The 4,645-nt window shown below is 46.7% G+C and overlaps 1 non-coding gene across 1 annotated transcript; it reads left to right on the top strand.

Moving 5' to 3' along the window:
* The first annotated feature begins 3,729 nt into the window (after positions 1–3,729).
* Positions 3,730–3,812, top strand: trnas-uga (transfer RNA serine (anticodon UGA)). The gene has a single exon. It is a non-coding gene; the product is annotated as a tRNA-Ser (tRNA).
* Positions 3,813–4,645: the final 833 nt, after the last annotated feature.

Raw genomic sequence — 4,645 nt, 5'->3', positions numbered from 1 at the left:
CTTCCATCATCTGGAAGGACCAGGGCAGCCCGTGTATATGAACACCATCATCTCTAAGTTCTCCTCCAAGTCACGCACCATCCTGACTTGTCTGACTGACATCCAGTACTCGATGAACAGAAATTTCATCCACTTAAATATTGGGAAGTCTGAAGCCATTGTCTTCAGTCCCTGCTACAATCTCCACTCCCTAGCCACCAGCTCAATCCCTCTCCCTGGCAATCGTCTGAGGCTAAACCAGACCATTCATAACCTGGATGTCATATTTGACCCTGAGATGATCTTCCGACTGCATATCAACACCATCACTCAGACCACCTATTTCCACCTCAGTAACATCGCCAGACTTCACCACTGTCTCAGCTCATCTGCCTCTGAAACTTACATCCATGTAATTGTTACCTCTCCACTTGACTATCCTGGATGGCCTCCCACATTCCACCCTCTGTAAACTTGAGATCATCCAAAACTCTGCTGCCTGCGTCCTTACTCGAACCAAGTCCTGTTCACCCATCACCACTGAGCTCACTGGTCTACACAGACTCCCAGTTAAGCATCACCTCAATTTTAAAATCCTCATCCTTGCTTTCAAATCTCTCCATACCCTCACGCCTCACTATCTCTATAATCTTCTCCAGCCCTACAACACTCTGAGAGATCAGAGCTCATCTAATTCCGGAATCTTGAGCATCCGCGATTTTCATTACTCCATCACTGGTCGCCGTGCCTTCAGCTGCCAAGGCGTTAAGCTTTGGAAATCCCTCCCTAATCCTCTCCGCCTCGCAACATTGCCTTCCGTGCTTCAGACACTTCTTAAAGCCCAGCTTTTTAATCCAGCTTTTGGTCACCTGCCCTAATATCTCCTTATGTGGCTCAGTGTCAAATGTTGCTTTATAACACTCCTGTGAAATGCCTTGGAACATTTTATTACATTAAAGATGCCGTATAAATACAAGTTGAAGTTAAGTTGGACATTTATCACCTTTCCTTCATCATCACTGGGTGAAAATCCTGTAACTCCTTCCCTAACACCATTGTGGGAGCACCTTCAACACAAGGACTGCAGTGGTTCAAGATGAAGGCCCACCATCACCTTCTCAATGGGCAACTGCGAATTGGCAATATACGCTGGTCTGGCTAGTGACGCCCATATCACAGGAATGAAGTAATAACGTGTGTCTATGTAAACTGGATTGAAAGCCTCTACAGAAATACTTGTTACTGAAACAATACTCTTTTACATCGAGTGGTTGGTGTCTGTTTAGCAACCTCATCTCCCCTGGATTCTACCTCCCTTGACAGCCTCACTATGAAAATTGTTGCACCCGACTGGGCTCAAAAGTACTCGGAATTAAAGCCAGCAGTTGCTCCCCCATCCCCACTCCAGCTCAAACTGATGGAACAAAAAAGACCAACACAGGACATCAGGGACTGACTTCCACATCCAACACCCACCCTGATACAAACTGGCTCTTAATTCGTCCGTCTGTGTTTCTCGACTCAGTTCTGTGAGAAATGCCTGCAATAAAACAAAAGCAATATACTGCAGATGCTGGAAATCTGAAATAAAAGGAGAAAATACTGGAAATATTCAGCAGGTCGGGCTGCATCTGTGCAGAGAGAAACAGAGTTAACGCTTCAGGCACATCAAACCACCGCCGGTGCCTACAGCCTGGAACTCAGAATAGGAGAAGGAGGAAAAATGAGGAGAGGCAATATGTTCCAACACTCAGCAACCGACAGTCCACCTCCATCACCGGGATAGGGAGACAAAGTTTAGAAATGGTCAGCAACACGACTCCAGTAAAACATCCCAGGAGCAAAAGGGAGAGCAGTGTGTGTACCTGCCCTGATATCCCCCTCCCCAGGCCTGTCAGTCTAACCCCCCCCCACTCCACTGCTCAGCCTTGCAGCTTCCTGCACCTTGAACTAGCCGTGTCCAGGTGTGGTCCAGTCCAAGGAGAGTCTTTGTGGAAGTAGGGAGGGGGGACCTCCTACCCTGTGCTGTGTCCCAATTGTGTCCCTGTGCTGTGTCCCCCAGGCCCCTTTATAACCGAGAGAAATTTCCTTCAAAGTTTTGGGCTGTGATGTTAAAGTTTAGTAATCCTTAGTTCCTGCAAAATAGCAGGAAATCTGGCGGCCATAACCGTCACCAAGAGAAGCCCGGCAGCTGCCCCGCCCCGCCCCGCCGCGCCGCGCCGCGCCGCCAGTCGTGTGCAAACGCGGGACCGGGAGCTTCTTATTGGGGGTATTGAGGCTGCAACGGCTGTCTCTGAAGCCATCACTGGGACTGCGCCTGCTCAAATACTGTTCGGCATTGCGCATCCTCACGCACTGTTCGGTCCCGCGTTTGCGCGAAACGCTGTATTGCGCCTGCGTACTGCTCTCCTGCGTTCTCAATAGGGAATATTCTTAACCGCAGAGAATCTTGGGTAGAAACCGCGCCATTGAACGGTCCAATTCGAGCGGCGGAGCAAACCGGAAGGGAGAAGCGAGGAATCGACCGGGCGATTGAGCGGGGAACTGAATGCGTCGATCGCGGGAGGGACCTGAATGCGGTAACTGATGCGGCGATTGCGCTATTGTGGAGGTGATGTTGGGTTTAATTCGCTTTTCGTGTCCAGTTAAGTAGCGCCATCTTTATACAGCTGCCTGTGACGTCGCAGACAACAGCGTTTTGGACGATGATGGTGCATTTGCACATCTGCAGCAAACGAGTCCGAAAATTAAAATCATTCCCAAAAGAAGCTTTTTAAAAACATTGATTCATGGGATGTGGGCATCGCTGGGCAGGCCAGCATTTATTGCCCATCCCTAATTGCCCTTGAGAAGGTGGTGGGGAGCTGCCTTCTTGAACCGCTGCAGTCCATGTGGGCTAGGTACACCAACAGAGCTGTTAGGAAGCGAGTTCCAGGATTTTGACCCAGAAGTAGAAGAATATTGAGGGAAATTTCTCCAGACTGAGGGTTGTTAAGATCTGGAATGTACCGTCTGAATGGATGTTGCAATCAGATTGCACAGCAACATTCTTGAAGAGGACAAATTTCCAGGCTTATGGAGAAAAGATGGATTATGGTATTAAACTGACTGTTCTTCCCACTTGTTAGGGCCCCTGCTGAGGGATACGAGCTAACAACCCCACTGCCTTGTGGTTGTCTCAGGAGAGACTCAGGCCAGGAGAGTAAACCCTCACAGAAAATCATGAGAGGAACCCCTAATGCGGTCATGTGTCACCTTTGTCATGTTTCCAGCAGTTCCTGCAGCCAAACTGTTGCCAAACGTTGAGCTCTGCCCTCCTTTGGACCCCTCTAGGAAGGCTGAGAGGGGTGTTTTGATGCTTGAGCAACTCACAACCTCCATACATTCTGTCCAGGAATGCGCCATGGGCAGGTCACTCCATAGTCACCTCACAGCGACCAAAACAACACGGAAGGCAGCAGTTACAGGGTCATCGCTTCTCTTTCAGAGAGCCAGCACAGGCTCGGTGGGTCGACAGGCTTCCTTCTGTGCTCTAACATTCACTGACTCCATCATGTTCATTATCACATCAACTGGGAGATACAACACACTTCAAGGCTCACAGACAATGATGCCCAGAAGATGTTCAGGGATGGGCAATAAATGCTAGCCTAGCCAGCGACGCCACATCTCATGAACGAACATACAAAAAAGGGCAGTTCTCTAATGCTTTGTATGGATAATTTAATTACAGAGCAGACAGTTTTTTAAGCTGTGATGGCCGAGTGGTTAAGGCATTGGATTTGAAATTTAATGGGGCTTTCCCTGTGAAGGTTCAAGACCTGTTCACAGCAAACTTTGTATCTGTTCTCTTGAGTTACCTGCCTGGTGAGATCACAGACTTGTTTACCAATCAAATCTGCATCTGCTATAATCTATCAAACCAATTGATGCAAAGCTCATTTTTCCAATTTTAAACATTGAAATGTATTAATTACATATTGTAGTTTTGTTAGATGACAAATGTAAAATTGGGTGAGAAATAAACACTGAAAACAACCAGAAAAAAGTGTTTTCCTAAACATCCTTGCAAAATTTAGAGGAAAAATAGCACCTTCAGTGAATGAGTGGGAATACTGTTTGGTTTCAATAAGTTGAACCAGATTTCTTTGTGTAAAATGATAGTGGCAGAACTCAAATCTTCTTCAAATCATAGATGTTTCCTGCTGACAGTAAAATAGGAAAAGCAGCTAACCTGAGGAGCATTGCAGAGCTTCCCTGGTCGTCTAGTGGTTTAGATTCAATCCTCTTAATACCATCCTCTGGTTTCCATTCTTGATTAGGTAAATCAGAACTTCTTGCTGCTGTGGCAACTTTCAATTACTTGTTGCATGAAAACAGAAAATGCGGAGTGAAGAACGCTCTTAAAGCTCTCGGTTGGTGATTTTTGATCAGAGCTGGAGAATCAGTGATGTAACTTGACAAGAACAATTACAGATACAGTTGGTGAGTGAATGAAAGCAATTTAAGGGCTGTGGAAAAGTTGCCACATGGAGTGATATACTGACTAAAAGGATGATAGTGCAAGGCAAAATGTTGCTGGTAATGGGATAGCTTTTTCTGCTTGCTATACAAACTTGCACAAATATCACTCCTGAGCAACCAAACACAACTGCTCTGTCAAAAA

This window comes from Heterodontus francisci, chromosome 34 (assembly GCF_036365525.1).
Source record: "Heterodontus francisci isolate sHetFra1 chromosome 34, sHetFra1.hap1, whole genome shotgun sequence".
Lineage (NCBI taxonomy): Eukaryota > Metazoa > Chordata > Chondrichthyes > Heterodontiformes > Heterodontidae > Heterodontus > Heterodontus francisci.
The sequence above is the reverse complement of the archived record's forward strand: the minus strand, read 5'-3'. Positions and strand labels throughout refer to the sequence as shown.